The sequence below is a fragment of the Cnephaeus nilssonii genome (assembly GCF_951640355.1).
Source record: "Cnephaeus nilssonii genome assembly, chromosome: 21".
Classification (NCBI taxonomy): domain Eukaryota; kingdom Metazoa; phylum Chordata; class Mammalia; order Chiroptera; family Vespertilionidae; genus Cnephaeus; species Cnephaeus nilssonii.
Window position 1 is genome coordinate 13,731,195 of NC_137092.1, and position 13,694 is coordinate 13,744,888.

The window sequence follows — 13,694 nt, forward strand, 5'->3', positions numbered from 1 at the left end:
TAGAGCAGAGGGATGCGTACTTAACAATTGCTAAATGGTTTGAGAGCTTACCAAGTATCTAGCCCCATGCTATGGGTTTATTTTACATCATCTCATTTAACCCTCAAGGATTCTATACGGTAGGTAGTGTTACTATTGCTATTATACAAATGGCACAACTAAAACCGTAACTTGCCCAAGTCACACAGCTTCTGAGAGTGAAGATAGGATTCTCTACGTTGCCCGCAGCGGGAGAGGGGAAACAGTGATCAGGAAAGGTTTCATGGAGTAAGTTCTGAAGGATGAACAGGGTTTCTCCAGAAAGGTAAGTGAAAATGGACATTTTGGTAGAGGAACCAATACTTAGAGAAGAATGGGACAGAGTGGAATCTGGTGTTTCAGCAGGACCAGGATGGAGTGAGTCCTGGGGAGTAAGTAGCTGAAGACCAGGTCAGGAAGGCAGATAGGAGACCTGGTCCAATCTGTGTTTAGATAGGTTGCATTGTCCCATGCACCACGAAGTCACTGGTTTGATTCCCAGCCAGGGCATATGCCCGGGTTGCAGGCTCAATCCCCAGTGTGGGGTGTGCAGGAGGCAGCTGATGGATGTGTCTCTCTCATCGATGTTTCCCTCTCCCTTTCTCTCTAAAATCAATAAAAACTCTTTTTTTGTTTTTCAAAAGAATACAGCTGGAAGAGCAAGTTTAGCAAGGAAGATAATGAGTTCCGTTTTGCAGAAGGGTTGATTTGAGGTGACTATAGGACATCGAGGATTAGATGATCAATAAGTTATTGGATCTTTAAGTCTAGAGGTTAGAGAAGAAGTCAGGATAGTAGATTCTGCCCCAGCTGGTTTGGCTCAGTGGATAGAGCGTCAGCCTGTGGACTGAAGGGTCCCAGGTTCAGTTCCCGTCAAGGGCACATGTCCGGGATGCAGACTTGATCCCCAGTAGGGGGCGTGCAGGAGGCAGCCACTCAATGATTCTCATCATTGATGTTTCTATCTCTCCATGTCCCTCTCTGAAATCAATAAAAATATGTATTTTTAAAAAATATACTAGATTCTGTGGATTTCAAGATATAACAGTAAAGCCATGAAAGTGAAAGCACTTAGAGCAGAAGGTTGTAGAGCTGTCCCTGATGAGAGCTAACATCCGAAGGGAATAGAGAGAAGGGCCCAATAAAATAGGAGAATGAGGAAATGTGGTGTGAAGGACAGTATAATGGAGGAACAGGATCAGTCCACAATGTAAAGTGCTGTTGGAGGGTATATGAAGTAAGAAATGAGACTCTCACCTGTATTGTTAAAAAGTGCCCAAAATGTTCAGCCACAAAATTTGTCAGAATTATGGTTTAGGGAGTATGTATCTATTTTTCGTACTTTTCAAGATGTTGGCAGTGAGCATGTATTTGATAATTAGAGATCATTTAAATTTCAAAAACATTAAAATCACTTTTTTTAAAATGGACTAAAGGGTGTCCAAATGATTTGGCAATTAGTAACCTTTTTGAGACAAGTTTCATTGGGTTGGTAGAGGTAAAATCTTGCTTGTAGAACTGAGTGGTGTGGGAAGGTTTTGTCGTTGTTTTAGGATAGGATGATTTAAGCACATTTATTGACTGGGTGAAAGGAACAAGTAAAAGTTGAAGCTCCATAGAAAATGACAGTAACCGAAAAGGGTCCTTCTGCAGAGGAGGGATTGAAACTAGAGCTCAGATGGATGTGGTTAATTAAACAACAGTTCAACAAACGTTTCTTGAGCACTTACTATGTGCCAGCCACTGTACAAGGCGAGGTCATGGGGTTAATTTAGCTGGGAAGCCAGCTGAGTGAGAAATTGGTCTCAAGCAAGAGGATGTGCATACATACACACACCCATACCCAGGCAGCTGGGTGTTGTTAGAGAATATATATACAGGGTGTCCCCCAAAAATGTATTCATACTTTGAATAATTATTAATTCCAATGGGTTAAATCTGAAAAGAAAGAAGCATCAATTGAGCTATCAGCTGTAAAGTGTGTATACATTTTTTAGGACACCCTATATAATCAGGAGCAGACGAGATATATTACTGTGTAGATCCTGGATCATGATTTGTAGACGTGAAGTGGACTGACAGGGGAGCAAAGGGATTAAAGATGCTGGTAAAAGACAATTCAAGGATTCCAGCTGATTCAGACTGGCTGGTGTGGGTCAGCGGTTGAGCATCGACCCAGGAACCAAGAGGTGATTGGTTTGATTCCTGGTCAGGGCACATGCCCAGGTTGTGGGCTTGATCCCCAGTGGGGGCCATGCAAGAGGCAGCCAATCAATGATTCTCATCATCGATATTTCTATTTCTCTATCCCTCTCCCTTTCTCTCTAAAAATCAATAAACGTATATTATTTTTTTAAAGTATGGTAAACGCTGGTCAAGAGAAATTTTGATAAGGTCAAAGAGCAGATGATTAAGCCGGAAGCTCAGGACACCGTAGTCAAAATGATGTTAGAGTTAAGATTTTAGAGTTAGAACTCTTCCATTTAATGACAAGACACTAAGAAGTGGAGTAAAGGTGAAGGTCACGAGAGTGTTAAGGAAGGAACTAAGCAAGTTCCTACATCCAGCTTTGAAGGTAGGTGGCTCATGTATTTGGGGTTTTGTTCTATTACCGCTTGTTAAATCCAACTGTATTTTTTTTATATAAAAGGAAAACTAAAGTTTCTAGTTTAGAAAATAACAAAAAAGGAGTGCTACATCAATAATATATTTAGATTGAAAAGACTGAATAGAATTTACACAGTACACGAACTTTTCTCAAATTATTTATATTAGCTAGGTCTACATACGCAGCAACAAGCATCATTCTTGATTTAGTGCCAGCTACTTACCTCAGAGTCCCAAACTCCATTAGTAACACCAAACTTGTACCTATGCTAGAATATTTATATTTTTCACTGGAGATAAAACTCTCATGGTAGAAATTCAAACATTCAGACCTTGGAGGGATTTTTTATTTTTTTTTATTTTTTTTTTGTAGAGGCAACTTACTGTTGCTAAAATCACCTTATGTGGAAACCACCTCCTGGAACATACAGAGGAAAGTCCTGGCATCATTCAGCGGTCATGAGTTCTGCTTTGGTATTGGGTACATGTCCGAAGCGTCCTTCATGACTAGGAAAGCCTGAGTCACCCTCAGCCTTCCCTCCATTGCATCTGAGTCATTTCCTTTTCCATTGACCCTGACTGGGTACAGCCAAGTCTACAAAACCCTAACGTACAGAGTTTGGGGGCTAAAGGGCCATTAGAGATCATTTTGTCCAGTGTACTCATGTTACAAAGGGTGACACTGAGGCCAAGAGGTTGTGCCTTTTGCCTGGTTACACCACCCCTGTCCGGCGCTTTTCCTATACCCAAGGCCTGCCTTAGGAGAAGCGAATTTCACAGCAAATGTGGGACTTGGATGAGATTTATTATTGTTAGAAGTAAACAAAGTACATAAATACTTGGGTTGAAAGTTTGGAAGGAACTCAGGGCCCAAGGGAACAAGCTGGCATCCATGGTATCCCTTCCAGTAATGTGACCTATCACTGCGCCCCTGAGCAAGGAGAGGACGCCTGCAGGACCTGCATCTTCTAACTCAGGGTTTCAGCCTTGGGACTGCTGACATTTTGGACCAGATACTTCTTTGTTGTGAGGACTGTCCTGGGTGGTTTTTTGTTGTTTGTTGTTTTGGTTTTTTTGTCCTGCATGTTTTAGGATAAATATTAACAGCATCTCCTTCCTCTACCCACTAGATGCTCAGTCAGGACTATCACCAAGTCCCCAGACATTACCAAATGTCCCTTGGGGTCCCCTAGTGGAGAGTCACTGTGCTGACTGGAGGAAGGGGCTCTCATTACCCTGGCCTGGGCCCATTGAATCTCAGCAGTGCCTATCCTCACTCACACACTCCTGTCCATGGCTTCTTTCCCTCCAGGGCCACCACACCATCATTGGAGGGGATCCTCTGACCTCTCTCTGCCGAAAGTAGCACCTGGAGGGAAAATGGGAAGCAAAAGTTTCTATCTCTCCCCTCTTGCCCCAGGGGGATCCCCCTGACAGGAAAGGAATTTACATAATTGGTTAAAAGAATACAAAGGTATGCAGGACTCAGGTCTTAATTGTGACTGTTGTGAATCAAGAAAAGACCTTAAGCCCCTTTCCTACCTTGAGGGTGAACTGGGAGGGATAATTGAAGGCATACCAAAGAAATCTGTGTTTTCTGCAGAGTCTACCCCCCACCCGCCTCCCAGCCCTCAGTAGTTCTCTCTAGTGCCCATATTTAGAAACCAAAAGCCTGTGTTGTCATAGAAAGACAGAAACCAGATGGTTGCTATGGAGATTTGTTTAAACACACCCTAGAGCGTGGCTCCAGCTGAGTGGTAGGGGTGAATAGCAGTTCTTGCTGGGACATGTGTTTTTCTTAATTTCCTCTTACCTTTCCTCTTCTATCCTTCCACATTTTCTTGCTTCTCATTTCTGCTACCAGATGCCACTTCCCACTAAACCCTCACCCGAGGATATTTTTTCCATTGATTTTTAAGGAGTGGAACAGAGAAGGAAAGAGAGAAAAACATTAATGTCATCGAGCCCCGACCAGGGCCCAGGCCGGGGAGAAGCCTGCAATCTAGATTCGTGCCCTTGACCGGTATTGAACCCTGGGACCCTTTGGTCTGCAGGCTCTATCCACTGAGCCAAACCGGCTAGGGCACCAGTGTTCGTGAACAGCTCCTTTGCCTCAGGAAGTCACAATTTAAGACTAGAATTACTTATTGTCTTTTAGCCCATTCACCTGTAATATGAGGATAATTATAATACAAACAAATGGAGTGACAGAAGAGCAGGATTGTGGGGGAAGGAAGGTTGTTTCGTTTTTTGTCTTTGTTGTTGTATTCAGCTGGAAAGCTGTTTCGGAGAAACAAATCTGGGCATCTGATCTCTTTCTGCAATCTGAAATGAAAGGCACAGGAAGAAAAGACAAGACAAAACCATCCTTACCCAGCTAAAATGAAAGTACAAAGGAGGCAGAATGCTGTCTGGGCCTTTGACTGTCTGTGGAACAGGCTGGGGCTTGTTCCTGCTGTAGATTCTGTGCATGACGTCTGTTGAATATTTTGGAAAAAAACCCACAAAACTAAAAACATGGTCTTTTCTAATACTAGATAGTAGGACAGGTAGTTCCACCCCTGGAAATCGGTAAGATTTCTCTTCATCAGCTTGAATTTACTGTAGAGCGATGTTCCTGCAGGAGGTCTCCACTCCTTCCAACCCACTGAGGACATGGCAGGAAACATGCCCCGTGCATTTCCAACTCTGCTCTGTTTCACAGAATAGATGTTACTATCCTATTTTTTGTTGTTGTTAATCTTCACCCGAGGATATTTTTTCCATTGATTTTTAGAGTGGAAGGGTGGGGAGAAAGGCAGAGAGAGAAACATTGATGTGAGAAACACAAGGATTGGTTGCCTCCCCCATGCGGGGTGGAGTCTGCAACCGAGGTACCTGCCCTGGATGGGAATGGAAGCCGCAACGCTTCAGTCCTTGGGCCGCTGCTCTAACCACTGAGCGACCGGCTCAGGCTATGCTATTTTTTTACAGGTAAAAAACATTTCATTGTAAAATGGATGGAGAGAGAAAATTATGTTGGGCGCCACTTTCTGTTGCTGGTGGATGTGGGGTTCTTGCAGTGTCGCAAGGAAAATCATTTCCAAGGACCCCGAGGAGAGGAGGATTTATTTGGGAAGCAAAATTAAGGGAGTTCCTCAGTGCCCCATCTCTGTATCATCAGGGGAAATGAGGGTCATAAATAGAGTCAATGTCCAGAGATTCTTCGTCAAGTTAAAGATTAGTTCAGTTCAGCATTTGGCAAGTTAGCCGGAGTGGAAGGTGCCTTGGCTTGTGGTAAGAAGACTGCTCAACCTTAGCTTTACTCTTCTCTCCCCACCCTCTGCTGCTCCTGCCAGGTTTCTCCAGTCTTATCTTCTCTGCGCCGCCCCGCCCCGCGGCTGGTACTGCGGCTTGGAAACCCCCGGCCTGAGCGCAAGTCCGCCCCAGCGCTGGAGGTCCCTGCAGGGCAGTGGGTACATGGGGGCCAGGGAAAGCGGAATGCAGGGAGCCGGGGCGCACGCCTTGGAATTTACTCCTACCGCGGGAAACCTGGGGCGCAGGCCACATTCCTTTCCCCACTCGCAGCTCTGCGCGTCCAGCACAAATAATGGGGTACCTTCTCGGCGGCGGTGCTCGCCCAGCTGCCCGTAGCCTAGGCACACAGGTTCCATCCCCCTTCCGCTCCTCCCGCCTCCACCCCAGTTTGCTCTGTCCAAGGGGCAGCCAGCGATCACCTGCTGCTAACCCGGGGGCCTTAGGGCAGGGCTGGCAACCCAGCGGCTCGCCTCTTCCACCCCTCCATCGCTGCGGCCGCGGGAGCCACTGTCTCTGGATCGGGCCTCCACCTCCGGCTTCCCTCTGCCTTCATCTGACGGTGCCACCCGCTGCAGCCGGGCGCCGGCGGGGAGGGGCGCCGGTGAGGTGTCGCTCTCCGCACGCAGTGCAGCCTGGGCGCCGGGAAAGCCTCCAGCTGGAGCTGCCCCGCTGGGACTCGGGCTTCCGCCAGCCCGTGGCAACCGCTCCTTGCCGAGGTGGTGGAGAGAGCCATCAGCAGAGCTGCTGCTCAGCAGGACCCGACCCCTCGCAACCAGGCGGGGGTGGGGGGGGTGGGGGGGTGGGGGGGGGGAGATGGTGTTACTAGGGCAGCGGTAGTCACACAGTACCTGATCAACACTGACTGTTGATAAGCCTCCACAGCTGGATAATTGTACAGAGGAACCTCAGTTCTTGAACTTAATTCATTCCGGAAGGCTGTTCCAGAAGTGATTTGTTCGAAAACCAAATCATTTTCTTCCATTAGAAATAATGTAAATTGAATTAATGCACAAATAAGGGGGTACCTTCTCAGCTAGACACACACACACACACACACACACACACACACACCCCAAAGCAAAAAAAAAAAAAAAAACCACAAAAATATTCACAGTACAATTTCCTGAGATGTTAACACAAGGTTTAGCAGTAAACTGACATACTTGCACATTCTCTCCTTTGTTTGACTCCTCTTAAAAATTCTCTTTAGCCATCTGGTTTGGCTCAGTGGACAGAGCATCAGGCCTGCAGACTGAAGGGTCCCAGGTTCAATTCCAAACAAGGGCACATGCCCGGGTTGCAGCCTTGATCCCCAGTAGGGGGTTGCAGAAGGGGCCAATCAATAATTCTCATCATTGATGTTTCTCTCTCTCCTTCTCCCTTCCTCTCTGAAATCAATAAAAATATATTTTTAAAAATTTATTTTAAAAAAAGATAATCCTGGCCAAGTGATTCAGTTGGTTGGAGCATCATCCCGTACACCTAAAAGGTTGGGGGTTTGATTTCTAGTCAGGGCACATATCTGGGTTGTGGGTTCGATTCCTGGTCGGGCTGCATGTGGGGGGTCAGTAGAGCAACTGATCGATGTTTCTCTCTCACCCCATTCCTCTCTCTAGAAAAAAAGTAAAAAACATATCCTTGGGTGAGGATTAAAAAATAATAATAATAAACCAATTGCAATATGTCATATATTCAAAAAACTAGTGAGAAAAGTATCATTGTTCTACACTTTCATAAATCTCTTAATACTTGATTTAATTAAAAGTAACTTGAGCCCTGGCCGGTGTGGCTCAGTTGGTTGGGTGTCGTCCCGTGCACCAAGCAGTTGCTGATTCTGTCAGCGGTGGACAAGAGGGTCTCTGGCCGGAGATAACCTCTGGCCAGAGACAGTACTCTGAGCCCCCAGTTCTTGTCTTGCTTGTAGGAATAAATTCAAACGAGACAACAAATAACAGCAAAGGAGGCAGGGATTTATGTGAAGGAAAGCAATACACTCAAAGAGGACCTGAGTGGGCAGTGCAGCTGGATGAAACCAAACTGAGTGCCCCGAGTGGGCAGGTCAGCTGTCTGAGATCGAACCGAGTGCCCCTCTTCGTTAGGATTTGGAAAGTTTATATCCATAGACTGGAATAGGTCTCAATAAGTCTCCCCCTCCCCTGTTTCTAAAAAAAAAAAAAAGTTATAAGGCTGCCTCATCGAGGTGTTATTCCACTGGTTAGACCACATCCTAGAGAGCTCTGCATCTCTCCTGCTCACATAGGGCCTGCCACCTCCATTGTCTATTCTCAGTTTGTCACGTCTCACACTTATTTCCTCCAAGCTTCAACTGCCTCTCCCAGCTTATAGCTTTCTATCTGCTTACTCTAACAGTTTGATTCCCCGTCAGGACAGGAGGCAGCCAATCGATGTTTCACTCTCACATCGATGTTTCTCTCTCCCTCTCCCTCCCTTTCCCTCTAAAAATCAATAAAAATATATTTAAACATAAAAATAGCTTGATTTTCTTTTTTTAAAATATATTTTATTGATTTTTTACAGAGAGGAAGGGAGAGGGAGAGAGAGTTAGAAACATCGATCAGCTGCCTCCTGCACACCTCCCACTGGGGATGTGCCCACAACCCAGGTACACGCCCTTGACCGGAATTGAACCCGGGACCCCTCAGTCTGAAGGCCGACGCTCTATCCACTGAGCCAAACCGGTTTTGGCCTGACTTTCTTATATGTTTATGCATTTTAATCTGTTTTGGCTGAAGTAATTGGAGAAAACCTGTCCTCATACAGATAATTGAAAAAAGGAGGAGAGATATTTTAATACCCTTTTCAAATCATGTTGGCTACTCTCCTTTGATAGTACACAAAACCATAAGTGGTAGTTTCTTTGAGGATAATTATAATGTGGTATTGGAAACCACATCAGTGAGCTTTTTGTGTTACAATAAAACCCACTGGTCTATTTTGTGATTTGAATGGATCTTCTTCCCAAGCGTGATTATGCATTGGTCACTTGGAAAATATTGGTTCACTCAGTTATGCAGATATTCCAAATGTTGATATATTTCATTATTCAATATAAAAAATAATCGCATTCATTCAAATCACAACCAATCCCATCAGCAAAATCTTTAAGTGTTGGAAAACTGCCAACTTCACTGTATAGATACAGGTTTTCCAAAAGTATAATTTTCACTTGAATTCTCAAATTTTATCATTGGCAACAAATATTATAAGTTGTTTTCCTTTAAGTCACAGGTTCACTTTGTTCATTTTTTTTTTTAATGTGTTTTGATTTTTAGAGAATGGGAAAGGGAGAGGGAGAAAGAGAGAAACATGATGTGAGAGGATAACACTGATCAGCTGCCTTCTGCACGCCCCCTACTGGGGATCGAGCCTGCAAACCAGGCATGTGCCTTGACTGGGAATCAAACTGTGACCTCCTGGTTCATAGGTCAATGCTCAACTCCTGAGCCACACGGGCTGGGTTCATTTTGTCAAACAGAATAGTAAATGCCATGCACTCAATAATTGAGGTTTAATACAATTAACCATTTTTACTGCTTCTTCAAGGTCATTCTTAAGTGAAACTGACCCTTTTTTCATTACAAGTGTGTGGCAGTAAAGAATACAATGACGCCGAAACCGGTTTGGCTCAGTGGATAGAGCGTCGGCCTGCGGACTCAAGGGTCCCGGGTTCGATTCCGGTTAAGGGCATGTACCTTGGTTGCGGGCACATCCCCAGTAGGGGGTGTGCAGGGGGCGGCTGATTGATGTTTCTCTCTCATCGATGTTTCTGGCTCTCTATCCCTCTCTCTTCCTCTCTGTAAAAAACCAAAAAAAAAAAAAAAAAAAAGAATACAATGACTACTAGTCCATTGCCTTGATATATGCTAAGGTATCAGCAGTTTTACCCCCATTGCTTTTGCATGATTGGTGAAAAAGGAAAATAATATCTAGTATTGTGAAAATACTTTTGACCTCACGGACCCCCAAAAGGTCTTAGAGTCTGTGTATCCCACTTAGAAAACAGCTGTCTTAGATCCTTAGGTCCTTACAATTTCATGAGGTAGGAATATTCTCTTTACAGGTGAGCAAACATACCTGGTACTCAGAAACCAAATCATATGCCCAAGGTCACTGAACTGGAAGTGGGACGGCTGAGTTTATTTGATTTGAAAGCCTGTGTTCTCACGCAGCCCCTCTCTACTGTGTATTTCACCACTGGTGCTTCCTTGAATATACCACACTGTTTTGCTTGTTTGTTTTATTTTGTTGACAGTATTACAGATGTCTCCCATTTTCTCCCTTTGCCCCCTACACCACACTGTTTTGGCTCTGTACTTTTGCATATGCTCTTCTCTCTGCTTAGAATGTTTTGCCCTGGTGAACACTCACACACAGCTCAACACCCACCTCATAATTACTTTCTCCTGAGGTAGAGTCAATTGCTCCCTCCTCTGTGTGCTTATGTATTTTGCTCATTAGTCTAAATTTGGCACCAAATACGTTGTTTTTCATTTTAATGTCATATTTGTCAAATTTTTTCCTCTATGGTTATTGCTTCTCATATGTTAATAACTCTTTCCTACCCTGAGGTCACAAAATATTTTCCTATATATACACTAGGTGTATTGGTTAATAATGGCGGATTTTGTAATCAAAGAAAACACGATAATTTCAAGAGAAACATCAAAAGTGCTTTATTCAAAGTAATGTCCATCGCTAGCTACACATATCCCCCATCTTTCAGGTGATTTGTGGATACCGTCCCAATAGAACTTTTCTTGTTTTGAGGCAAACCATTCAGAGACCCAATTTTCCACTTCTTCGTACGTTTTGAAGTGCTGCTCAGAAAGTGCATGTGCCATCGATCGGAACAAGTGATAATCTGAAGGAGCAAGTTAATACTTCCCAGGCAAGATCTTTTAACGTGTCTTTAACTGGTTTTGAAGTGTGTGATGGTGTGACATCATGAAGCAAAATTACTTTGCTGTGTCTTCTGGCCCATTCTGGTCCTTTTATGATCAAAGTGTGGTTCCAATTGATTATTTGTTGTCGGTAGTGATCAGTCAGTATTAACAGTTTCACCTGGTTTTAGAAGTTCATAATACACCACACCTTCCTGATCCCACCAAACGCAGAGCATTGTCTTCTTTCTGAAGCGATTTGGCTTTGTAGTCAATGTTGATGGTTGACCTGGATCAACCCATGATTTTGTGCGTTTGGGATTCTCAAAATAAATCCACTTTTCATCACCAGTCACAATTCTATGCAAAAAAGGCTTTCTTTTGTGCCGTGGAAGCAACATTTTACTGATGACTTTGGTTTTCCATTTGTCTTTTCTTCAGTTGATGTGGCACCCATTTTCCTTCCTTTAAAATCTTTCCCATTGCTTGTAAACGATCGGAAATTGTTTGCTGAGCAACGTTTAATCTTTCTGCAAGTTGTTTTTGAGTTTGACACACATCTTCATCCAATAATGCTTGTAATTGTTGGTCTTCAAACTTTTTTGGTTGACCTGGACGTTCTTTGTCTTTCACATTGAAATTGTCACTTTTAAAGTGTTTAAACCAGCATTCACAAGTATCTTGAGATGGAGCATGTTCACCATAAGTTTCCCGAAGTATACGATAACTTTCAGCAGCACTTTTCTTCAAAATAAAGTAATGAGCCCTAACCAGTTTGGCTCAGCGGCTAGAGCGACGGCCTGCGGACTCTAGGTTCCCAGGTTCGATTCCGGTCAAGGGCATGTACCTTGGAATTGCAGGCACAAAACCAGTAGGGAGTGTGCAGGAGGCAGCTGATCAATGTTTCTAACTCTCTATCCCTCTCCCTTCCTCTCTGTAAAAAAATCAATAAAATGTATTTTTTTAAAATAAAAATAAATAATGAATTAAAACTTCCCACAAATGCTCTGTTTTGGCACGAAATTTGACATTTTTTAAAAATATATTTTTATTGATTTCAGAGAGGAAGGGAGAGGGAGAGAGAGATAGAAACATCAATGATGAGAATCACTGATTGACTGCCTCCTGCACGCCCCCCACTGGGGACCGAGCCTGCAACCCAGGCATGTGCCCCTAACCAGAATCGAACCCGAGACCCTTCAGTCCACAGGCTGATGCTCCATCCACTGAGCCAAACCAGCCAGGGCACGAAATTCGACATTTTTAAGTGTAAAAATATCTATGATGTTAACACCTTCAGAAAATTTGACATATGAAGTTTTGAAGCTTGTTGTCAATACAAAAAAATAGCATACATATCAAATTGCATATATATCAACATATGTATAACTCCATCTATTGAAAAAATTCCACACTATTAACCAGTACAGAGAAATTCCGCATTATTAACTGGTACACCTGGTAATCTTTGAAGTTTCTAATCCATCTAGAATTTATTTTTTTATATAAGGTAGATAACTAGTTTTATTTTTTCTTATAAATATTCAGTTGTCGCCCAGTTGGTGTAGCTCAGTGGTTGAGTGTCGAACCATGAACCAAGAGATCACTGGTTCGATTCCCGGTCAGGGCACATGCCTGGGTTGTGGGCTCGATCCCCAGTAGGGGGCATGGAGAAGGCAGCTGATCAATGTATCTCTTTGACGATGTTTCTTTTTCTTATGTTAAACCTCACTCAAGGATATTTTTCCATTGATTTTTAGGGAGAGTGGAAGAGAGAGGGAAAGACAGAGAGAAACATTGATGTGAGAGAAACATCGATTGGTTACCTCCTGCATGAGCCCTGACCAGGGCCAGGGCTGGGGAGGAGCCTGCAACCAAGGTACAAACCCAGAACCCTTTGGTCCGCAGCTGACGCTCTGTCCACTGAATCAAACTGGCTAGGGCTCATCGATGTTTCTATCTCTCTATCCTCCCTCTGTTTCTAAAATCAATTTAAAAAAATTAAAAAATATATATATATATTCAGCCCTAGCCAGTTTTGCTCAGTGGATAGAGTGTAGGCCCACAGACTGAAGGTCATGGGTTCAACTCAGGTCAAGGGCACATACCTCGGTTGCAAGCTCAATCCCCAGCCCAGGTCAGGGCATGTGCAGAAGGCAACCAATCGATGTTTCTCTCTCAAATCAGTGTTTCTGTCTCTCCCACTCCCTTCCACTCTTTCTAAAAATCAGTAGAAAAATATCCTCAAATGAGGGTTAGTAAAATAGATCCATGTGTTGAGCAACCCATCTTTTCCCTACTGATCTGCAATGCTGCTTCTGTTATCAAGTTTCCGTATGCGTATAAGTCTATTTGTAGGCTCTCTATTCTGTTACATTGATCCATTTGTCTTTTTCTTCAAGCGTATCTTGGCTATGCCCTAGCTGGTTTGGCTCAATGGATACAGCATCGGTCTGCAGACTGAAGGGTACCAGGTTCGAGTCCAGTAAAGGGCACATGCCCGGGTTGGGGACTCGATCCCCAGTGGGGGGCATGCAGGAGGCAGCTGATCAATTATTCTCTCTCATCATTGATGCTTCCCTCTCTCTCTCCCTTCCTCTCTGAAATCAATAAAAAATATATTTTTTAAAAAAAGAGTATCTTGGCTAGTCTTGGCCCTTGTATGTTTTAGAATCAACTTATCCAGTTCCTTATTTGGAACTGTACTCAATCTATACATCAGTTTGAAGGAAAACTGACATTTTTATAATTATGAGTCTTTATATATGTAAACATGGTTTATGTCTCTATTTGGGTTTTCTTTAATGTATTTCACTAGTTTTATAATTTTCTCCATATAGTTTTGCATATAGTAGCAGATATTGATGGTTG